Here is a 26,180-nt window from a genome sequence, read left to right on the forward strand (position 1 = left end):
AGGTCTGATATGTGAAAATAATTCGAAATCTGGAAATAGTACAGGAAGAAAATAAATTCCTGGAAGGCAGATCAGGGAATGCTTCTGAGAGGAGATAATAATGTCTGACCTGACAGTTGACTAGACAAGTAAGAAGGAAAGACAATGCAGTCACAAGGAAGGAGGAGAAGCAAAGACTGGAAAACGAAAAACAGCATAAAATGTTCCTGAAATCTGATGTTTAATATAATTAGAGCACGAAATGCTAGATTTGGGAACACAAGGGTAATGAAAGAGGAAAAAATCAGTGCTTTCCTGGATAGATTGTATTCTATAACTCTAACTACGTAAGTTTACGTATAATGGTAAGTCATAAGTTATGTATATCTACCTGTCTCTGTCCATCTTTCTATCTAGCTATTTCTTATTGGCAATTTATCTCTATGACACTGCGTTTTAAATAAATAACATAACGTTGAATTTTGTGTTTGTTCTGGTATTCCTGAAAACAAAGGAATCTTCTTATTAGAATTTAAATTCCAAATCAAATGCGAGAAAAGATTTAGTATGGACTTAGAGAACAGAGGGCAATATTTCTTTAGAAATACAGCTTCTTAAATATTGTTTTTCAATATTTACAAAACCGCTCTGCTTCACCATCCTTTTGTGCTCTTGAAATATGCTGAATTCTATTAAAAATGCATATATATTGATGCATTTTATTTTCCATTGCCACTTATATGACCTCATTCATTGTAATTTATAAATTTTGCAAAGGAATGAAGTGCCAAAATGCATAAAGTGAGCTAAATTGTATCTTTACCCAAACTGCAATTTCTTTTACCAATTAAATAATTTTATTGGGCAAAATACATGGAATAATTTATAAGTCAATAAAATTATGAGAATACAAAATGCAATCAGCATAATTATATAACTTCTTTGGAATATAGTTTCTAATATTTTCTAATCCATTGAGAATTACTGGGTTTTATTTTCAGTCATAAACATTAATGTTTTAGATTTGCCAGTATGTTATATGAATGCTATTTAATACTTGGCTAACTTAAAAGGCATTCCACCAAAATTTCTTTCGTTGGAGGTTGTTAATGAAGACCACCAAACTGCAGAGATACAAATGCTCTGACATCCATCGAGGAATAAACTTTCCTCAAGAGTTCTGTTTCATATTAGCATCAGTACCATCATAAGAATATACTTACTCTAATCACAAGAAAAAGGTTGGGAAGGGAACATTTTTCACCCATCAAGTTAAACACCAGAAAAAAAGCAAAGTCTATCTAACATTTTTCACCCATGAAGTTAAACACCAGAAAAAAAGCAAAGTCTATCTTTCAAATACGATAGGTAAGCATTTAACTGTTTTTAACTTAATCTCATATGTCAAATGAACTTTGGGATTTCCATCTAGGAATGTGCATTGCCTATGGAGTTGGCCATGAGATGGTGGTGAGTAGGAGTTCAGGAAAAAAAGTCTATAAACCCAGGTTTCACCCTCCAGGTCTGTCTCTGATGTGTTTTAAAGTCATTTTTTACTTCTCGGGAGCCTCAATGTTATCAGATAGAAGTTAAAACAGTTTTGTAGATTTCACCCTGATTTAATCAGAGATTCTCTTGATACATTTTATGTACAGGCTTCTCCCTAAAATGTTGTTTTGAGATAGATCTCCCCTAAAAAAAAAAGGTGAGTGGAAAATAAGTTCTATGAGGGGTTTCGTTTTCTGTTATCATTAGAACTTCTGAATGCTACAGCTTTCCGGATGCTGGACTTTGATTGTTTCTATTGTCTGTTAAGTTCCTTATCATGAAGCAGATACACAGTGATTTGGTCCTTTGACCCAGTTGCGGAAGTACGGGCAACACTGGGAATGTGGTGGTAGATTCATGTGGTTGTTTGGGCAGATAAAATCTTCAATACCAAGCTGCAGAGAAGCTAAGTATGCATAGCAACACACACAAAAAAAGCAAAACTATTTTTGAAGATCCAGATAACTAGAGAAATTTTCAGACCCTAAAGGTCAATAGGTCCTGGTTACTAGGTCAAAACTCTCTGTCTAACAAAGGATATTGACATGAAGATGAGGGTCAAGTGTTGGAGAAACTAGGCAAGCTAATAGTATAGTAACTCAAGGACATAAAGATGTAGCAAGTATAGAGTTTTAAATTTGTGCCACATGCCAGGTGTATTATAACACAAAGAAAAATGAGATTCAAAATTCCTATTGTTGGGTTGCAAAATAAGACTGACTATATAATTCTATTCCCATAGAACAAGGAGGCAAAAAATATTGGGAGATAGTTAGTGATCTCTGCCAGAGGTTCTGTGATGGTTAATTTTATGTATTAACTTGAATGGGCTAAGGGATACTCAGGGTGGCATAACATTGTTGCTAGTTGTGTCTGCAAGATTGATATTTGAATCAATAGACTGAATAAGGAAGATCCACCCTCATTAATGTGAGTGGATATCATGCAATCCTTTGAGGGTCTAAGTAGAGCAAAAAACGGTACAAAAAATACATTTGCTTGATGTTTGAGTTGGGACATTTTTTTTTTGCCATCAGGCATCAAACTCTTGGTTCTCAAACATACCTGGCTTCCGTGTTCAGACAGCAAGCCGATGGTGGGGCTCCTTAATCACCACAATTGGTGAACCAATTTCTATCAACTCCTATAATAATTCTCCTTGTGTTTATGTTTATATGTGAGGAGATTTATATTGGGTACATATTCTGTTTCTCTGACAACCCTTAGCTAATACGGATACTGTATGTAGTTGGGGGTTAGTGGTTTTAGACCTAGAAAGGAATTGTGCAAAGTGTGGGAGCAGGGAGAGTGCAAACACAGTTGACTAACATCAAGGATGTATCTCATCTTCCTCACCTAATGAAAAATCCAATGCAACATGCATCTTGACTTTTTGCGTTTTCTTTCTGTAAATGTAATAGTTTATACAACACAGTGTAAGTAAGCATGTTCACGTATGTGTGCATCAAAGTTTCTTCAAGAATATACTACCAAAGTAATCGCTGTCATATGTAAAAACAAAACCAAAAAAACTGCAATCTAAAGCAAAATAGCAGCTACTTGGTCTTTCAGTGATGGGAACATTAGTAACAGCTTTTTTAAAAGCCTCACTTTTCACTAAAGACAAATAGAGTTATAAACACCCATCCAGAACTTAATGTGTATATGATAAAGGATTATATCTCCAAAGGAATCGCACCCATACATAAAATGTGAATACAGGTGCATGCATATATTTAGAAAAAAAAAACAAAACTTCAGTTTTCTATAAAACCATGCCTTTGTATTCTTGACATAGTAAGAGAAGAATTTTGAAAAGGATAATTCATTTATCAGTAGAATCACCTGTTATTTCTACCAGAAATGAAACATAATTTCTATCATGTGCTATTTGACATCAGGATCACTTAATTTCTATATATCTATAAAATTACCTATCAATCTTCCTCCACCAATAAACTAGGGTTCCCTAAGGGTAGTGCTCAGGACTCTGGCAACCACTTTTCGGTGTCCAAATCCTGATTCTGTCTCAATCTCCAATTGAAATTTTCTGGGAAAATTTGAAATTTAAAAATTTGAAATTTGAAAATTTAAAATTTGAAATGATCTACTTTGCCACACACTCATAAACACTATCTATCAAAATGTCTCCATAATCATCTTTCCTCCAAAGCCTGTTGCCTGGCTTTATTTGCCAGTACAGAATTCTTTCCAAATAAACAAATTGTATATATAAGCATGAATAATTATTTCTTGTAACTTCTTAATGAATAATATTAAGGGGTAGGGGAATGAGAAGCGGAGTGATAAATTCCGATTAACAGAAAAAGGTAAGCTAAGATAAGCAGCACAGATGACTCTTGCAGAAAGGAGAAACTTGTAGAAAAACTGTATTATGAAGCTCACTTAAATGGGTTACACTTAAAGTTAACTTCTAGCTTTCTTGAGTCAATTAGAAAGAAGTTGATTTCTAGCTTTCTAGCATTTCCATAATCAAATGAACATCTTATTTTTCAGTGTGTTTGCCTGTCAAGAAGCCAAAAATTTAGAATAATTTTTGTGTGCCTTTTAATTTTATATTTTATTTATTATTATTATACTTTAAGTTCTGGGGCACCTGTGCAGAATGTGCAGGTTTGTTACACAGGTATACACGTGCCATGGTGGTGTGCTGCATCCATCATCCTGTCAACCGCATTAGATTTTATTTTAATTGGTACATAATAATTCTACGGATTTATGGGAACTAGAAATAATTTGGAATTGTTAAATTATTTAATTATAGTGCTACACCCACACAATGGACTATTAGGTAATCATTAAAATTGTAAGAATTTTTAAATTGTAGAATTTTTAAAAAATGCAACAGGGAAAAAACACTATAAGCCATTGTACACACTGTGATTATAATTTGAAAAATATTAACTACACACAGAAAACATGTAAAATGAAAAATGTTTAACTGAGGTTAATAGTTTTTTCATTATAAATTTTAGTATTCTTATACTTAGCAATTTACCGTTGTATCTTTTGGTTAAAAGATGTAACACTTTTCTAATCTTCCAGTGGAGCTGAAATTAAAAGGAATATTTCAGACTTAGTATTTGTAACATAAGAGTGGTCATAAACTTGCTATCATTTTCATTTCTTCTATTACCCTCATAGTATAGCCTAAGAAAATATTAGCTTATTTTAAAATTGTTTAATCCTATAGAGAAAGCTTAGCTTATAATAAACTAAACATTGAACAGTGTCTTCTTGCCTTTTTGCTTTGTTTTGCTTTGTGTCTACATTTTCTTCCTTTGTTGTCAATTATTGAGTTGTTAAGCAATCTTTTTTTTTTTTTTTTGGTACATACTAAATCATTAAGCAGGCCAGTGACTTTCCACTTTCCACTATATTATTTCTAATATCATGCCATAAGTGATATTAACACAAAATAAAATTCTTAGTTTCTCAGGAAGCTCAAAATCCATATGAGAATGCTCTGGGAATTTGAACACAGTGTCATGAACCATTAAGGAGTACCTACTTAGAAAATCATGAGAGATTTAATTTTAAAAATGTGGACCATAAGTGATAATAAAATTTCTTCATCTATTTTCCCATCCAATCCAAAGATGCCTTCTACAGTGGCCTTTTCACATAGTATACATAATATCATGCCTTCCACTGTAACATAAAGCAATCTATCTCATCAAAGGAAAAGTCTACAAAAATGTTTATCCTCATGTCACAGGTTTATCCCCAAGCACTCTTGCTTTTCAGAGAAAACTTTTTTAATATTTTAAAAAAATGTTTGAGACGCCATCTTCTGCAGTGTCTTAACTTTCTGAGGTTCTACATTACACCTTGAATTTTCCTAACTTTATCCTGATTTACTTTCCTTCTCTGGTAGCTTCTTGGCCCCCTCTCATTTTCTCAAGTCACTATGACTGCCCTTTCTTTCTTCAAATTTCACTCTGCATATAACCAGAGCTTCTGTTTTGGGAAAACCCAAAGTTTTCCAGTTTTCCAGAAACAACACTTGGGCATGCACCTCATTTAGAGATGCTTTTGAGATAATAGAGGGGATTCACATCCCAGCAAAGAGCAAGAAGCAATTTAAAGTTGAATATTACTCCACCTCTCTCTTAAAATTAATCTTGCTATCTTGCTGTGACACATTTGTCATTGTCAATGTTTCTATATAATCTCCTGAGCAGGTTCTCTGGAAACTATTCTCACTTATTATGCCTCCAGAACTTTTCACCATCTGTCTTCTTTCCTAAGGTCCATGGACCTCCCAAAATTATATTTCATGACCCACCTGCAGAAAACGACAATGCAAGGGTATCTTTCATAATGTTCTTAACAGATATCTTCCTTTCTCAAACACCAGCAGTTTCTACGAGCAGAAATCTATTCTATTTCATTGCATAGGAAATGCTGATTATAACATTAATTTTCTTTTTAGTTAGACTTATATGAAATCTAGCATGCTACCCTGTAACTTACCCTATGATTCAAGCTGTGTATTCTGGGTAAGTATGGATTGTATTTGTTGTCTCTTCTATTTAAGACATATTTGATTATGGGATGAAGTTTCTCCTCTATCTCGAGCCCTTCGATTTTTTCAAACTAAATACTCCTCGAATGTGAAAGAACCTCCAATTTCTTTTTCTCACTTTTTTTTATATTTCCTGGAATGCTCCATAGTTAGGCTTGATTAAACCACAATACATACAAATAAAAGCAATAGTCAGATAAATACAGCTGGCATGGATAATAGTATAACTAAGTCTGTAATTAAGGAATGTTTAGCATTTAATTCAAATGAAACCAGAGAAAGTGCTAAGCTTTTCATGTGTTCGTAGGAGCACAATGAGTAGAATTGCTAGATTTCACGAATAAAAGTAAGACATCTAACTACAAGCTTGAAGTTTCTTGTAAACTTTAAGCTTATGTTCTCTTCTTTAAGCAAGTTCAGCAGAAAAAGAGATTGATTGTCCTTCTTAGTTTTTCCAGGAAAATTCCAGAATTGAGATGTCATGGGTCTATACTTGCTCTGAACTAAACTAGTGCCTATATCTAGGGATAGGGAACTTTCAATTTCAGATAAACACTCAATTCCAGATAAATACTTAAACACAGATAGTTTAGTATGTCTCATGCCTGTGTTTGATCTGGGAATAAGCATGGAAAATCTGCCTTTTTAGTAAAGGTAAGCCCAGATGAGCTAGCATAGGCAGGAAAGATTATGGGTTTAGATTACAGAGAAAAGAATTTTAACCAGTCATTTCTCACAAGAGATTACTCATGAGATACTAGAAGTTTTAGAAAGTGCAATGAATTCCTGCTCCTTCATTTGACATGAAAATAGTCAAGAAACCAAACTGAGATAAAAATAGGAGTTTGATAATGCAGTTTACACTATTGTCAAAACAGAGATTACCTCTGAACTAACATTATCGGGGCCTTTGAGTAGAGTTATGTTGGTCAAGAGTCATCTGCTTATATAAATAAAAAAATAAAAATAAAACAAAAAACCTCAAATCAAATTGTTTTAAACAAAAAAAGAGAAATACATTGACTCATTCTATGTAAAAGCATAAAGATAGGGTTTGTTAGTGTTTAGATATTATGCAACAATTTGAATCATCTCCTATATCTGTTTTATGTGTTTCTTTGTTAATCTCCCTAAGCCAGTATTTTTTGCCAGTGGTGAAAAAATAGCCGCCAGAAACTTTAAGCTTGTATTCTCCTCTTTAAACAAGTTCAGCAGCAAAAGAGATTGATTCTCCTTCTTAATTTTTCCAGGAAAATTCCAGAATTGAGATGTCATGGATCTACACTGGCTCTGGCCTAAACGAGTGACTCTATCTAGGGAGTAGAACAAACTAATTAGCTAGGCCTTGCCCTGAAACAAATTTGGGGATGGTCACACCCAAGCTCATGGACTGAAACTGAGGGGGCGGTGATCTCTTAGGACAAATTAGAGGAGGGATCACAGATTACGGGGAGGCAAAAACAACAGAGGTTTAGGGGCAAAATGTTGCTACCAATCTTATAGATGTGGTGGCTTTAAGAAGAAATCTTGTCCCTCCACTTTGCCTCATATATGGGGTGCCCTAAAAACCCAAATCTTCCTCCTTTGCATTAGGCATACATGAAAAAAAACTTTGTTTTTTAGTGGTTGGGGCAACCGTTGAAAAATCTATCCTATGAAAGAGATTTAAAAAGAAAATGAATAAGAGGTCAAAATATGCCATTTCGAATATCAGATGAGACAGTGTTCTTTCCATCAGAAAGACCTAGTTCCAGCTTGCAGAGGGCGGGTAGCAGAGTGAGTTCCTCTGTTCACTCACACAAAAAAATCTAAAAGTCCCAGTTGAAGTTAAACATATCAGTATCACTTCCTTCAGCTATATTTTATCCTAAGTAGAGCAAGAAAGAAACTAGACTCTAAACTCAGCCCTGAGCCACAGACCTCGCAATTCTAGAAGAAGGCCTTGGGGACGAGAATTTCCAAGGCTACCATGGGAAGCATGGAGTTATGTCTGGCTTGGCTAAGAGCTTAAATATAGCTAGAAGCAGCTTAAACACAGAGCACTGGGAAGGATCGAGTGACAGAGACCACAGGCATGAAGTGATTTGTTTCATATTAAAAACCAGATGTTTAATTACTTGACATTTTCAGTCATTTACTTAATTTGAGCCTCTCATAAGTCTCTTAAGGTAAATGATGGAGACTAAAAGTCCATCTCTTTAAAATGTATGAGTAAAATCCTCAAGTACGGCTAGAATTAAGATCAGAGTTATCCATAGGGGTGATTCACCACTTTATAGAATATAGCAATTTCTGCAGGTTTTGGGGGGCATTACTTGAGGACAAATTTTAACCATTTTTAAAACAGTCAAGGTATATATTTCATAGTATTTTCATCCCCTTCAAAACAATGTATCATCTATTGCAGCTTGGGAGTTAAATTGATTAACAATATTGGTGGAATTTTCAGTTTTCTTTAAATATAAACACCATGCTTTGGAGTACTTAAGATTTTTACTCTACCTTATTTTAAAATAATCAGTAAGGGTTGCTGTAAAAACAATGAAAAAAGAGCAAATCTGTACTAAAATTATTAACACAATATGAGATGGGGTAGGGAGTTGACTTGAAAAGGTTACTACTATGTAGCAAAGAAGAATACCAAAAAAAATAGAAGGTAACATTTGGCTTTCCAATTTCTACCCTGCAATCCTGGACAAGTTACTATTTTCCTGAGCTTCTATTTGTGTATTGAGGAAGACGATAACATTATTTTTATAAGGGTAAAAGTAATGTATGCAAAATTTAATTATAAACCTTAATGCACTAACGATCCCTAGATATCAGCAGAGTTTCAATCTTCAACCTATTTGCCTAGGGAAATTATTTTTCACTTTTTAAATTTGCTCCATTATAATAATTGACTTAAACTACCCTAGAATGGAGAAATGGTTGTGTCCGTTTGAGTTGAAAATGCATTCTTCCTCTCAGCGATGGATGTCCGTTGGTCATGTTTCTGAAGACTGAGTTTTCTCTGAATTCAAGGATAGGAGAGGTAAAGGTTCTGTTGCTAATATACGCTCAAGATTTAATAAGAATTGAGGTTCTTCTTGTTGAATAGCCATGGAAGACTTCCAATTAACAAATAGAAATCTCAGGCTGGAGACATGAATAGATACGTGCATTAAAAGTCAGAGAGGCTTGACAGAAAAGAAGGAAGAAAGATCAGGAACTGCAGAAAGGTGGGGAGCCTCAGTCAGAAAATTGTTTTAAGAAAATAGCTATCTGGGAGGAGCCAGTAAATTCCTGGCCCAGAGAAGTTTATTGGGAGGATAACTGGTTGTATTCTGTTTCATTGCCTGGAGCCCTCGTGAGCTGACTGTGCTGTTTGTACATAAATAGGGAATTAACATCACCTGAACTAAGAACCTGTGTTCTTTACATGAATGAGGACTTCTGTTCGCTTGCACTGAGCCTCCTCCCTGTCCAGCTCCTAAAGTAGGAACCATATGGTGAAAGCCATGACTTGCCACATTTTGACAATTGCCAGCTACCCCATGCTCCAGCATGACTATTAATGCAACACACTCCTTGCCGTGAGACGTATCTGAGTTGGGTAGAGAAGAGTAAACTTCTTTATTACCACAATAATTACAATTAACATTAGCTACTAAAGATGATATGGGAAGTTTTACCAGAAAGCCTGAGCTAAGATACTAACAGCAAGTAAACTTAAAATTTAGCAGTGGGCCTCCTAGCAAACAAGAAAGAAAGTATTTTACACATCCTCTTTATATAGTAACAATTACATAAAGTGAGATGATTTTTCTAGTGCTACTATTGTATGGATCTGCATGTTAGAAGAATTTAATATCACAGTGAACAATTTCTATGGGAACAGTTGCATAAAAAATGCAGAATATTCTTCATGGAACAAGTTTTAAAAATCTCTATTCTTAATAAAAAGCTAGGAGAAAAAATCAGAAAATTATAGGTCTAGGGAAGTATTTCTAAAAGGAACTAAAAAAATATTAAGTTATTGAAATAATAGATTTTTCAGAATTTTTTAAGGCACAATCTTTATGTTCCATAATGTCAAAAATGACATTATGGTATTACAATATTTGATTTTTCAGAAATTTTTTTGAAAGCACAATCTTTATGTTTATGGATAAAATGGGTGTCTCTCTGTGTGTGTGTGTGTGTGTGTGTGTGTGTGTGTGTGTGTGTAAAAGTCATTCTTTCTCATCTCTGGAAAAGAAGAAAACTCCTCCTACTCTTTTTTTTTTTGTTATTTTATATACAATGTGCCAATGTACCAGGTGTCCTTCAAGTCCCAAATATATTGAGTGCCAACAAAAATGAAAATGCCTTTTCACAGCTGAGGCTGTAAGTAAGCAACAGCCAGTTATAGGCACTTCGGGGACTTTCTAAGGCAGATTGTTCTTCATGAAATACTGGATACTGACATTTGAAATAAATTGGCATTTCTTCAAATTTGTGGCATCAAATAAGTGTGCATTGAGTTGAGTCTGGGTTTCCAGAGCTTCCCTCACATTGCATGAAGTAGGGAAACTGGAACTACAGAGAATTCATTAAAAGAAAAAGAAACCAGAAAAATGACGCATATTCTTATACCTACGAGGAGTTTCATTTCTCTCTTCTCTCCACTACATAGTTGGAATCCAGCTGCTATTACAGATAGAAAAACACCATCCGTGGAAACAGAATAAAAACTGTAAGGCCAAACATCTCAAGTGCCCGGTCCTTCTACACTTGCAGGAAATTGATCACGATTACATGCATCTGATCTTCATGGATAGTCCCGGCTCTGGGCCCCAGGGAGAACAGTCAAAAGAGGAGAGGAAAACGCAGCTCAGGGTTTCTGCCAAAACACCAAAATGCCAAAATGCCCTGAGGAAGAAATTGTTTCCTCAAGTTAAATCTGCAGATGATTTTAGTCTTGTGTCATGTGCAAAAATAAGGCAATAGTGTTAATATCTAATTCCACTTATGCCTCTGGATAGTGATATTCTAACCAAAGCAAGTTCCCAAGTTTTCATTTTATATCCTAAGAAACTTAACATTGTTTTAAATTCCATTTGGCTGATCATACAAAGGACAATTAAAAATCCATCAAATATTCAAAAGGAAAAACAGAATCCATAAAAGTATTTTTATGAATCCAAGTTACATAAACTCATCAGCTGATTCCAAGAAATGTTAAATGTCATGAAATAAGTTTGTATTTTTCAAGCCAAGGTTAATTTTACCAAATTAAATGATTGTCATTGTCTTAAGAAAGATGGAAATTTCCAGAATAAGGAGGATGTGCATTGTGAATTCTTTCCACATTATGAGCTTAAATGGATTTGCTGTTGTTCTTTTATAGCATCTCTGCTCTTCATTTTGGCTTCCTGGAGGTAGAAAGCAACAATATCCACATTATATATTCCTTCAGTATTCTTTGCTCTGTACAGTATGAGTAGAGGAATATAAGTTATATTAACACATGCTCCAATTTGAGCCATTTTTGCCTGGGAACAATAAAAAGTAAAATAAAATAACATTCTTTTACAAAAAGAATTACTATTTTGCCAAAGAAACTAATTAGAAGTAAGGGGTGCAAAAGAAAATGTCTTTGGTTATAACTTAATGGGAAAACTGACTCAAAGTTCTTTGTTGTTTCTGCATATGACAGTAATAGGAATTTGGACTTCTTTCCAGATTCTGAGAAAAATATATTGGGAACCTGAAAAAGAAAATGAGGAAAAGGATCTTGAGTTATAATGGGGTATGAATGTTCTAATGGCAACTGGGGTCAGAGAAGGACAAGACTGTGACAACTTTCTTGTGGTGGTAACTAAATCAAGGTTTCTCTAAGAGCAAAGATATTTGTGACATTTATCTTAAAGTTTAAGGCTATTTATGCTCTATTCTTCATTGTCTCCAAATGTTCATTAAACATCAATTATAAATTATGGGCTGTGTCCTGGAGCTTTGTGAGCTATGGGAAAACGACGAGACATTTTGTCTCTAGAGGGGACCAGCAGCTAAGTTGGGGGAGGATGCGAAGGGAGAAAGTAGCTGCTATTATTTCTACATTGAATTTGTTTGATGTGGATATATATTATGTACTGTTTTTCAAATGAGGCAGCATAGAGCCACAAGGCAAGGTCAGACTGCAGGGTAAATACACAGGCACTAACCTAGAGAGATAATTTCCAGCTTGATACTCTCCTTTAAATCATGAAGAGCTCTTCAGATAATATTCTCTGGGAAAATCTGATTCCCTCACATGTACTTTCCTAAACTTAAAGCACAAAGAATTGTATCTCTCAAATCACTGGTTCAAATGTTGGCCAGGCTACTAAAAGTATGCTTTGAAAGAGATCCTATTTTCTGATTTGGTCTTAGTGGAGGAGTGTGCATATCCCATCCCAATTCATCGTCTGACTCCCTTGCTTAAGAATTTTTTGGTCTTAGGAACAGTTAACTACCGACAGTGACCCTAGAGTTTTCTACCAGGGAAAAGAGTCCCATTTCATGGGAATAAGATCATCACAGAAGATTATATAAACAGGCTGATATATATTTTATTGATACAGATTTTATACATGTATACTACATTTGGCTCTTCTTTAGTATTCATTTTGTAAGTATTCTTACTCATTCTATTTCCACAAATTTCCTGATATCAACAAAAATGTGCAGATATTGTATCACTATAAAGATGAAATTATTTTCAGCAGGCTGAAACATTTCCGAATCGAATTTAGGGAATTTATAGAAGGAAGACTGATAGATTTACAATATTTTAATATTTCAAATAGTACACTACATTTTAAATAGACATTAGGATATATACGAAAAGCAACAGATCAGATCGATGTATTGTGATACTTGATATGGTAATTCTTTGCATTTTGCTTTTAGAAACAAATAAGGTCTAATATTAGATATTAACATTAATAACCACCAATGTTAGATCATATTTATGTAGATTCATCCTGTCTGGTAATTCCACTGGAGGCTTTCTCAAGCTATGGTGATTCATTGTTATATGAATATATATATAATGTAATCTCTTTAACATTTTGTGACAGACTATATTGCAAAATGTAGTATTTATTTTGGTAGTAGCATCTTTATTGAGCTTGCAGAAATTCTGCTAATTGTACCAACCCACAATAGCAATGACTTCTGGAAGTCTTGTTTATGCAATTACTTCAACCTTTCCAGCCACAGTTACAGACACCTTGAAATAAGCTCCACACTTTTGCTTAAACTGGTTCAAGTTTGCTAACATTGAACATCTTCACTAATTGGCAGCAGGTGCGGAATCATTTATAGCAACCTCCATTTCTTAGGCTTACCAAAGAATAATGCATTTAGATTAAGAAAACAGACATCCAACCAGGAAAAAAAAATATTTGCAACAAAACCAGCCTCTAAAAGAAGACGTGGAGGGAAATTAAGGGGAATTCATATGAGAGCATTTCTATATTTGAGTGAGTGTTAAATCACCACATCTTCCATTTCATCTTATTCAAAGACATACTCCAGCTTGGGTCTGTACTAAGCATGTGGATATGAACTGAAAGAGGTCAAAGAGAGGATGGAGGGATGGAGATCTTTGTTGTGTCTTCCAAAAAAGCTGGAAAATCTGAACTCTATGTAAGACTACCCTTTTATCCAATTATTCGCAATGTTCTTTCTGATCATATCAGAAGTCCTAAACCTGAAGCCACATGGCAAAGTCTATATTCAAGGCAAATATAATATATCAGTTCTGGAATGTTCTCTTTTCTCTCCAGGATTTGCATGGGTGTTTCTATGCCTGGAATACCTTCCTCCCAATTGCTTTACCTCTTTACCTAGCTAATCCTATTTTTTGCTGGGCACAGAGTAATCCCACCATTAAATAATACACAAAGAAAAAAATTAAAGAGTCCCATTTAGTCTTACATGGCTAGTTGTCTTTACCCTAGCCTATTGCAATGGCTTATTCACTGTCCTCAGCTAGTCATCTCCTCGGAGAATTCTGTTTCTCAACAGAAGTCAGTTTAATTGCTATCTTTTTTTTGGAATTACAGCTATCACTTGGTTATGTCTAAAATCTCAATTGTTATACTTATTATAATTGTTTATCAACATGGCCTTCTTCCTTATTAACTCCTCTAATTTTTTGTATCCCATCACCTAGCAAGATATTATATACATAAAATAACCTAAAACACATACATATAACACATACATATATGATGGTGTCACTCATATATATAACATATTTATACAAAACATATATATATAAAACACGCACATGTGTATGTGTGTGTGTGTGTGTCAGGTAGTTGTACTCAACATTTTTAATCGAATTAAATTGATGCTAAAAATTATATTGGCTTATTTATTGCCAAAAATAGTAATTAGGTATCTATTGCTGAGTAACAAATTCCTTGAAACATAACAACTTAAAACAATAAATGATTATGATATTGAACAGTTTTTTTGTATCAGGAATTCTGCATCATCTTAGCAGGATGGTTCTGGTTCAACGTTTCTCATGAAATTGTATTAAAGATGAGTGTTAAGAAAGCAGGTATTTGAAGGTTTGACTAGGGTGGAAGATCTTCCCGGATGGCTTCCTTATAAGACTGGCAAGTGGGTACTGGCTACTGGTGGGAGGCCTCCGTTCCTTCTCATGAGGGCTTCTTCACAGAATTGCTTGTGAGTTTTCAGGGCCCAGTAGCCAGCTCCGATGCTAGCCTCCTTTAAAATGAATGATATTACAGAAAGCAAGGGAGATGTCACAGTATCTTCTATGACGTAGCCTAGGAAGTCACACTATAATTTCCACTATATTTTATTAGTTACACAGTTCAGTCATATTCACTGTGAAAGAGACCAACTACATCATGATATGAATGCCAGATGAGAACTATCGTGGGACATCTTGAAGTCTGACCATCATAATATGTTCCCATGGTAAGCTGTGGGAGGACCATTTTTTAAAAATAAAACCCCCAACTCAATGAATAGTCACTGTTGTTAAAGATTCAGAATCTATTGCCTAATTTTCTGACTGTAATAATACAATACTGAAAACAATACATGTAAACAGTACTGCCTTAAGACAAAATATTTGGTCAGCAGGTTATTGTTGACTTTATGCTATGTGTACATGCCAATTACCTATGTGTGAGTGTGTGTATGTGTCCTCATGCTCAGCTATCTCTGCTGAGCAATGGGAACTATCCCACTATGTAATTCACCAATCATTTTCCCTTTGTTTTTCAAAAATGTGTAATTAAATAGATTTATAGCCCCTTCCTCCCAAACAAGCTCTTCACATATATAAAGAGAGGTTATTGGGTGTATTTGATACTTTAAAATAAAGCAACACACACACACACACACACACACACACACACACACACACACGTGTATGATAATCTCTTTTTATCTTGTATAGACCATAAAAGAAAGAGGCCACTCTAGTACTGGGAATTAAAACAAAAGACTAGGAAACAATTTTATCAGTTTAATGTTTAGTTTTACATTTAGTGGGAAAAAATAGATATCTCTTATTTTTAGCAGGAAGTATGTTACTGAAAGAAACATATGACTTGAAGCCAGAAAACACGTGCCTATTTATTGTTCCTAATTTGCCACTTGTTGCATTTCATGATTACCTTTAAAAAATATTTCTGTGTGCAGTTTTTCACTCTTTATCTCCATAATCCTGGGAAAATATCCCTTGTCTGGGTCAGCAAACTTGACTCCTCTATAATTGTTGTGGAGTTTTGAGAAATAGACTATGGTTACTGCTATGTGGTTCTAAGCATCGATACACCTTAATTCTAACAACAAAATGATGAAATAAAAATACTATCAACAACAAATTAGAGGTACATTTAGAAAATTAGATAAATAAGGTAATAAAAATACCTTTGTAATGTCATGAAATTTCTAAGAAAATGTTTTAAGGCTAAGGCTCTTTAGCACACAAACTTACACTATTTTAAAAAAACAATAAGTTACAAAATCATGATATAAACAGCACATGCAAATAATGCAAATAACTGCTTTGAAAATGCAAATTTTTGCAATTTGCTAAGGAAAGTTTTTCAAAGTGTCTGAAAGTTAGTAATATACTGCAAGGGCACTAACTTTAAGACTCTGAGAGTGAATCACATTGAATTACAATGAATGGTGCTTTTTTGGATACAATTTAGAATAAATACAGATGATAGTTACTCATAAAAGTTATCTTTATACCATTTGGATCAGTAATCAGATAAAAATAATTGTCATTCTTATAAAATCACAATCACTTTGGTGATAGAGAGCAAAACTAACATCATGTACTCTGTTTTTTGATTAAAAATAAAGTCTCTTCTCTCACATTTAAAAAGAGAAAAATTAAACCTCACAATTACTTCCTAGGGTGTTACCAGTACATGGTAAAGTGAAACAATTACAATTGCAATTATTTATAATTAATATTAATTATAATATTGAAGTGGGAGACTCAATAACAATAATATATAATGTTAAATGCAAGTGCTAACAAAATCTTGGTCCATACTAGACAACTAATAAACATTTGTGGAAAACAATCAATAACTTTTCTTTTGAAAGTCGTTTGGCAAGAAATTAACATCTGACATTTTATTTCCAACTTTAAAATAAATTATAAATCCAGTGTTTAATTAGATCCAATATTAACTTCTTTATATGACAGTAGTATATAATTATTTAATGAATTAAGCCTTAAAACTCACTTTATTTTGTGGTTGGTTTGTTGATGAATGACATACTTATTTTCTCTCATTTTATTACTCTAAGAGGATGGTGGAGAATTGAAGAGAATGTAGTGATGATTGACAACTGATCATCAAGCTTGTTCTTTTTTGCTTGCCCCAGAGTTGGACTACATTTTCCAAACTCCCTTGCAATTAGGTGTGATTATGTATTGGAGTCCAGCCAAGGAAACGTTAGGGGTTAGTTCATTGTCTGCTGTGCCTAGAACTGACTCATAAACATCTTTCACAGTCCCTCCTACATGCCCTTTCTATCTTCACAGGTTTAGTAATTTCAGAAACCACATATTGGAGAAGACAAAACCGAAGGTGAGATCTGGCCTTGGAATTGCCACTTCAAGGAGTGGGTACCCACCAACCAAAAATGCCAATTTTAGATTTCATTTGGGTGAGGCGAGAAATAAACATATTGTGTTAAGCCTGTGAGATTAAGGGTTTTATTTGTATGAGCAATTTTCTGACCAAATGGTGTGAGTTATTTTATTTTATTTTATTTTATTTTAGATCTAAAAGTAAGTTAGTAAAAATCCACAATCATGCTTCAAGTTCTTCTGAACAAGATTTTAGTTTTTTTTTGTTATTTTTGTTATTTTTTTTTTGCCTAATTTAAATTAAATTTAAATTAAGCTTAGGAAGATCTGTAAAGTTTAGAGGGGGGTGGATATTGGTTGGAATGAAACAGAATGGGAAAATATGACCTCTCTGTTATGATCACATGCAGGTTAATAGGAATATTTGTAAAGATGACAGAAACTCATGTTTACAGCATTCTTTCCTATTTAAATGAGGCCAAAAATAATATTGAAGTGGGAGACTCACTGTCCTTTTTAGCATCCTCAAAAAAACTTATGCCCTTTAATTGTGTATATACTTTTGTTATGTAGATTGAGAGTCTTAAGCACGTAAATGGGAAGAATGATTAAGGTCTTTGAGTATATGGAATACATACTGAGAGAAAGAAAAGTGGCAAGAGGGAAAGTGACCTAAAATATCTCAAAATTATGGATATTTTCTCCTATATTTTGAGAACATTGTGAAAATGGTAGCTTATTACACTGCAACTAACTCAGCTATGCATACACCTACTCAGATTATATATATATACAAGAATGAAAGCATAGAACTGAGGTAAGAGTTTTTGCATCTGCAATGTCTTCAGGTTTATTTTTTCGTTTATATTATGTAATAGATTAGGCTGCTGCCTCCACAAACCTTCATTATTTCCCAGGCCTTGTTTGCTATCAAACTTCAGTTTTGTTCACATATTAAGTGAAAAGTTCTTAGAGAACAGGCCCATTCCTTTTTCTATCAGACCAATGTGGTATTAAGCAGTCAGCTGGGGGGATTCTGGGGGAGATTTTCCCCTTCCAATAAAAAGAAAACTCATGCGGGGAAAATATCTGCTGAACACCCTTCCTCTTTTTTCTTTGATTGAAGGGGGAAAGAATACAAGGCTTGGAGCTGCTACAGCCAACTAGGAAGCATGACAGAAAGGCCAAGAGGATGTGTCGATGCTGTGTCTATTTGGAAATCATGCTAGCCATGGTAGGCTTTCAGGTATTTTGAGAGAAACACTGTATTTCAATGCCACTGCAGCAGATGCGATGAGTGCCCTGCCATGCTCCCTAAAACTATGCAGTACCCTGCTCTGATTTCCAATTGACAGCACATATTTATTTCCTAAGTTATTTCTCAGTTCCCCAGAGCCTGCTTTGCTGCCCAGTTAGCACAAGTGCCCAGGGAACACTGCCATCCCCACCTCTAAGAACAGGACTAATGACAGAAAGCAGTTGGTATATAAATACTTTAGCTCCATCCCTGGAGTGGAATATCATGGTTTGCACTAGTGCCCAGAGTTTCTTAGCACACCTAAGCTCCAGATAGCTGCAGTGGTATTATTGCCTGATAACAGCCCTTACTGGCTGACTTCCCATCCTGGTCTCACTTCCTCACTCTTTTATTGGTGTTTTCTGGGATCACTCCAAAACAAACTAAGTGTATTCTAACCCTTGCTTCAGGGTTTGCTTCTGGGAAAATCCAAAGGAAGGCAGCCTTTATGAATTTTCTGTTACTGGGAAAAGGTACACATTACCAATATGATTTTCTTTTTAGAGATATAAAAGGATCAACCTAACAATTGATATTATTAAATAAAATGCAGCACATTAGATTTAATTTTCCTCATGTCCTTTCAATGTGATTTGATCTGAACTGTAATTTTGACTGATAATTATGTACCTATTTGTTTATCAATATAAGTAGATTTTGTTTAAAAGAGCATTTGACCAGTATCCCCTGTGAAAACTTAATTATTGCCCCCTAAAATACCTTTGAAAAAAATCAATAAAAAAGAAGAAAAATTAGAAAAAAATTAAAAATAAAATAACATTAAGGTTCAGTGCTGACAGCTTGCCACTAAACTCTTGAAAGAATTGTCATACATAGCAGATGAAAATAAATTTTAAAAAATAGAATGAATAAAAAGTGTTGCCTAGGATCACCAAAGTTACCAGCTGAAAGCAAGATAAATGTATTCCCTCACAGTTTTGGAGATAAGAAGCCCACAATCAAGGTGCTGAGAGCATTGAGTCCTTTTTGGAGGCTCTGCAGGAGAATCTGTTCTCTGTTCTCCTATTTTCTAGTGGTTGCTGAAGATCCTTGGTTTGCTTTACATTTCTTCCCCTGTCTTTGCACAGCCTTCTTCTCTGTGTCACTATGCCTAAAATCTCCCTCCTCTTACTTTTCAGAATACACCAGTAAATGGATTTGGGGCCAGCCCTAAATTCAGAATAATGTCATCTTGAAATTTTCAACTCTATTACAGCTGCAAAGATTCTTTCCAAATAAGGTCATATTCAGCACTACTGGCTCTTAGGACTTGGACTTAACCTTTTCGGGTAGTCAATTCAATCCACCACAATGATTAAGAGCAAAGAGAGATGCATGGAAAAACTAAACATCCTGTAGCAGAACCTAAAGGTGAATCCAAGGCAGAAAACAGCTAGGTAAGATAGATTAGAAGATGATATCAGTGAGTATGATAAATAGGAGAAGGGAAAGGAAAAGAACAGAGTTCAGATGTGATAAATAAATAATGGAAAGCCAATCTTTGAATTAGAAGAGGATCGGAAGAAGCTCAAAGAGAGTACTTTTAAAACAGAAACAATACTCAAGAACGTAACTGAAGAATAATTTCCATAGATGAAAAAGACATCTATCTGAAACTATACTAATTGAAGTGCTCTATTAAGATTCAGAAAAAAAAAAAATCTTGAGATACCCGTATGTCCTTTCATTAGCAGTGAAAACAAAGTCTTCTTTATATGTCTATCCACACTAACAAAAACATAACACTAAGAGCAGAATACAATTCAAGCTGGTCTTGGATTCTTTTCTAGCAGATGACTTGTCACTAAGAGACAATTTCAATATATGAAGGACAAATCCTGTAAGTCAGTGGTCCCAGCCTTTTGGCACCAGGGACCCATTTTGGGGAAAATAATTTTTCCATGGACCAGGGGTGGTGGGGATGATGGCTTCTGAATGACACTGTCCCACTGCAGATCATCAGGCATTTGTTATATTCTCATAGGGAGGATGCAGCCTAGACCCCTCACATGTGCGGTTCATGCTTCTGCGAAAATCTAACACTGCTGCTGATCTCATAGGGGGCAGTGGTCAGGCAGTAATGCCAGTGATGGGGAGAGGCTGTAAATACAGATGAAGATTCCTTTGTCCACCACTTACCTCCTGCTGCGCAGTCCCATTGCTAATAGACTTCGGAACTGTATAAGTCTGCATCCTGGGGATTGGAGACTCCTTGTATAACCAAATACTTTTTGCCATCCAAGTTGCATACTTACTGTAAAGACATTAGAAGAATCTCATAATAATGATAATAATTAAATAGTGTCAAACATGGTGATTACCTATTAACTATCTTCACTTCACTTAATTCCCAAATACACTTTATGAATTAGATAATACTTCCATCCTCATTTTTTCAGAGGAGGGATGTGAGGCTTAAAGAAGTCAGAAGTTGTGCTTATAGATAATGTTCTAGATTGCCTGTGTAGGTAGGCAAGAACACAGGATTCATTTCCACCACATAATCTTTTTGAAAATATTTCTTAAATTATGTGCTATGGACAAAGATCTGCTGTTGAGTACTAAAATCTATTATATAGCACAGTATTGGTAATTATAATTATAAATATCAGTTTATGAACTTATAAAAGATGATATATAATAAAAATAATATTTTAGTCATAATAAGAATCTAATACTACAAATTAGAAAAGAGAATGGGGAAGAAAAAAGTTACGTTTTATATCTGATAAAGAGGCTTTAAAAAGTCTCTCTTTGAATTTTTAGTTGCAATAAAAAGAAAATGCTAAAGAATGTTTATGAAAAACCAAGAAAATTGCTACTGGACTTAAAACAACACAGAGATCATCCAGTCACTGAAGAAGGACAAACGAGCAAAACAAAGTCCACAGCATTGGGAAATTTAGCAACGTGGAAAACTTTACATTAAAGCCTCTTTTCATCCGAAGTAACAAGCAGGTACAAGAAAACATACACTCATATACTCTCGTACAGTCAAAAAATTAAAGAGATTAAACAGTTAAATACAAAAAGGCTTTAGAAAATAAAAATAAAACTGAAGAAAATATAATGAAATGTAATTAATCTCATGCAGAAAATTTCTGCAGATTAAGTATAATTGAAGAAATCAAAGGAAAAGTTTAAGTTGACAACCATCAAAAAACTAGAGTATTTATCAAAAATTATATGAACAAAAGATAAATTGGAAAATAAATGTTTTACTCATTAAAACAAATAATTAAAAACCAAAATTATAACTAAGTATATGTAGATTATAAAAAAATTAAACTCCAGTAGAAAACACTTATTTCAGCCTAAAGTAATTCAAATAAATAGAAGTAAAATCAAGCTGGCCTGAATAATAGTTTAAGAATGTAATTTTTTTTTTTTTAAAAAGCACAAGGGTACAATTTTATCAAATGAAAAACACTTAAGAGACAATAGTCAGGGTGAGATCATCTAGGCACTATCAGATTGCTCTAGTGTAAATTGATAAATACTTTTAAAATATTGACATTAAAAATTGACTCAATTTTATGTCTAGGAATTTGTTCTATGGACAAAATCAGAAACAGATGAAGATTCGTTGCTGAGATATTCATTGCCACACATATTTGTAACAGCAAACTACTTGGGAAAAAAAAAAAAGAAATCTGTGATGTATCAAATGAAGTTTTCTTCTTGTCTTTATATTTTTATGTATTTTTCTTGTTTCCAACCAGTAGGTATCATCATTTTAATTGGATGAAAATAAAGCATGTTTTCTTTATCCTGATGTTGAAAGTTGATGTACGAAATCTGATATATTTTAACAATATGTTAACTATTGTCCTCACCACTTGACATATATTACCTAAATTAATTATCAAAATACCATAATGTTAAGCTACTCATTAGGGGAACAAATTATAGATCAGAATATTGAAGTCTTAGAACCTGACTTTGCATTCGAATCTTATGATTCCACATTTCCAGGCAGTTTCCCACTAAATCCTGGAATAAATGGTGGCAAAAGGAAGGCACTTGTACCTGTTTAATTTCACCCACCTCCTCCAACCTATTCCAGGGGAATTCTCTGGGGCAGATGGTTGGGACCTCAAGCTACATGCCCGAAAGGATGCTTATTACTACTCATTACCCAGAGAAAAATCTTTTAGGTGGTAAAAATGACCACCTTTTTTCTTCTCCAGATGGCATCAGTCAATTGCAGCAAATCTATATTTAAATAAAAGTAAGGCGAACCTATAGGCAGACCAGTGTTTTACAGCATTCATGAAAAGCCAACTACCCTATGAATATCTAGAACAAAATAGTAGTTAATGACTGAGAGAATACTTAAACATGAGAAATGATCATCTCTTGTCATGTAATTCCTAAAATATTTTCTTCAGTTTTAGTTCCATATTTGATTATAATATATCCTGGTTGATTCACAATATTCCACCCAGAGGCACTCTACTGTCCTTCACCCTTACAGAGAACAGTATATGACAATGAAAACGTGTTGACAAGTCATTTGAATTTATATCATCAAAAGTGACTCCTAGACTATGTTCATGAGGCAGGGATCATTTGCTATACTGTTTACTGATATGTCTTAACTGTTTAGAAACAATCCTTGGACACACCGAGTGCTTGCTAAATATTGGTTAAACAAAGGAGTGACAATCAGAAAAAGAAACAAAATAATGGATGGAAGGACATTAGAGAAATGTGTGTGCATACATGTATTCACCAAATATTCATTAATTGCTTAATATACGTGGGACAGTGAAGAATGCATGAATAAAGGAAACATATAAGAAATAGTACTCCCACCTGAAGGAACGCATATTCTAGTGTATATTTTTATTGCTACAGATGAAACATAGAAAGATGCATTGTTAAAGAAATGATTAAAATTCCCTGAAACTTTCCTGATATATGAAAATATTTTAAAAATACACCTCAAAGTTAAGCCTCAATATTTTAAAGTTTTGTTTTGTTTTGTTTTAGGAAATTCGTTGGACAAATAATTCAAGTGTTTTGTGTAAACCAGCTTAGGTTTTCACTGTTTTATTAATAGTTTCATGGTTATTTCATCCAGTAACTTAATTGAGACTTTTTAAAATATAGTAACCTTTATTAATTACAGAAGAAATGAAGAATATCAGTAGCTTTAATAGAACTTTCTATAGTAAAAGTCGTTTTTTCCCAGCTATAAAAGATTTTATTCTAATGCTGAGTGTTAAAACAATACAATGAAGGTAGTTATAACTCCATGTTTGGGACTTGTCAATCTACTGAGAAGAAATAGGCTATATTTAATATGGTCATCTCACTGCAAGAATAAGAAGATTGGATTGGATTGGCAAAGAAAAGACACCATTTTCAAACAATGTGAAATGAATTCTACCCTCCTTGTCTCGTGAATGGGTGGACAGAGTTGTCTTAGTCAAAGAGGGCAGGCTTTGTCCCCATTTCATCTTTGACAATGAAGAAAAGTGACAAGAAAAGTGAAGAAAAACACATTAAAAGTAAATGGCCATAAATTGAAGTCTCCTTGAATGGAAAGTTTCCTGTAATAAGAAAGTCTGCTTGGAATAATAAGCTATTGAACCTTGAAGAGGAAGAAGACAGTATGGCACTTTTGGGAACAAGTCAACTAAATGCAATCCACTGAACCAAAAGGAAGACAATTCCAGCAGGGACTTATCCAAAGATGCTGTTTGTTTCTCTAGGTGATGACTACCATTGAAGCCACAGGATGGATATTTCTGTTGTCTTAACCTGAAGCCTATTTTCATAATACCATTGAAAAGATATAACAAGGAAATTTATTATGTGCATATATATATATAGAACCAGTGCCATAACCTGTAACCATCAAAATGACACAAATGATGAGTAAGTCTATTGCTTCAACCTCCTTTAACCATGTGCTCTATTTTATTACCTGTGACATATCCTTTTTGGGGGGCCCTGACAAGCCTATACATAAAGGCAAATTTACTAGTTTCACATTTCCTGAAGAAAGCTTTTAAAGCATAGCCTTTTAAAAATGGCACAAGTTAATAGTTTTGGCTAGTGACTACATTAAGCACAGCATCAGGAATGGTGAGGTAATGAAACTGGTGTGGTGCTGTGCTGTACCATTTGTCTAACTTGAAAGTCATCTTTCAGATTTGAATACTGTGGTCAAAACTGGCCTACATAGTCAGGATGATGATGCATATTATTGCAGTATTATTCTACATAAAGCAACTAGAAATCATAAGTATGTGGGATATAATTATTTGACTTTTTCATAATGATCTTTTAAAGTCCTGATAGCATGCACTTTTCTAGAATATATCCTGTTACACACCTAAAATTTCTATTTAGAAAATGTTACTAAGAAATGCTTATGACTTTCAATCATTTACTGTCATTTTTAGGGTTAGAAGAATTAATGTCAAATAGAAGCATCTTCAACACATCCAGTAAGACACACAAGTTGGAAAAAGAATGAATGCGGCAAACTATTTAAACTATAATGTAACCCTGGAGGCCATAAGCTACTCTCTGGTAACAGTCAATACAATTATATTAGGCATAAATGCATATATTTGTAGTCTTTGAAATGGTAGTGAATCTTAGCTGTGAAAAAGGAAAGCTCAAGGATTATTATTTATAGGTGACGAATCTTGCTAAAAAAAAAATGAACCTGCAAAGAATCACCTACTTGAATTGTAGAAATTAATTTGCTACTTTGTATGCTATGGCCAAAGGAGTCTGACAAAGATATAACCATTTTATTAGTGGTTAATGTAGGGAAGGAGATGGAGAGGAGGATAAGCTACGTGATATACAGTAGAGAATGTTCTTTGTAGTATAATATCCAAAAATCATTTGGAAGAAGTTAATTACAAATGTTTATATCTGCTTTCTCCTCTATGGATCAAGGCTAGCAAACAATCCACACAGATTTGTTAAACAAACATATTTATCCACGTATTTATTTAAAACTCATGAAGTATCTGTACGTGTCATTCACTGTTCTAGGTGCTAGAGATACAGTGTGAACAAAAGAAAGAGGTCTCAGTCCTCATGTAGGTGTCATTCTAGAACAAGGAGAGAGAGATTTTAAAAACAAGCAAAATACAGTTTCTTAGCATATCAGTGAGTGCTATAGAGAAAGCTATTAAGAGGGAAGGGGGATAGAGAGTAGCCTTGGGGAAAAGTGATATTTTAAATAAGGTACTTAAGGTAGTCCTCACAGATAAAGTAACATTCCTGCAGTGACACAAAGAAATCAATGAGATGCCAAAAGCCACATAGCTCCCTGGGCCATTCCATTGAACTATGAAGGAAATCAGTCTGTTCAGTCCCCAAAGAGACTTTTACTTTAATTTGATATATGTGGGTCAATTTATAGTGAGGATGACTCTGCCAGGCTGGGGGAAGACAAATTCAGGATTTGTGTCCCCTGTCAAGGAAGAATAACCTGATATCATGAGCACACATGATACGTTGCACCAGCATCACTTTTCTCAAACTTTTGCCTACAAAAATAAAGAATGTTTTGTCTTCTGAGGTGATTGCAGCAAACGACATCAAAGCTTATAATCTAAATCATCATCTTTCCTGAGTTTTTTTTTTTTTTTTTTTTTTTTTTTTTTTTTTTTTAAGAAAAAATAAAATTTTTATTTTTTTTTTTTTTTTTTTTTTTG

This window comes from Sapajus apella, unplaced genomic scaffold, assembly GCF_009761245.1.
Source record: "Sapajus apella isolate SASKATOON/1434 unplaced genomic scaffold, GSC_monkey_1.0 scaffold20, whole genome shotgun sequence".
NCBI lineage: Eukaryota > Metazoa > Chordata > Mammalia > Primates > Cebidae > Sapajus > Sapajus apella.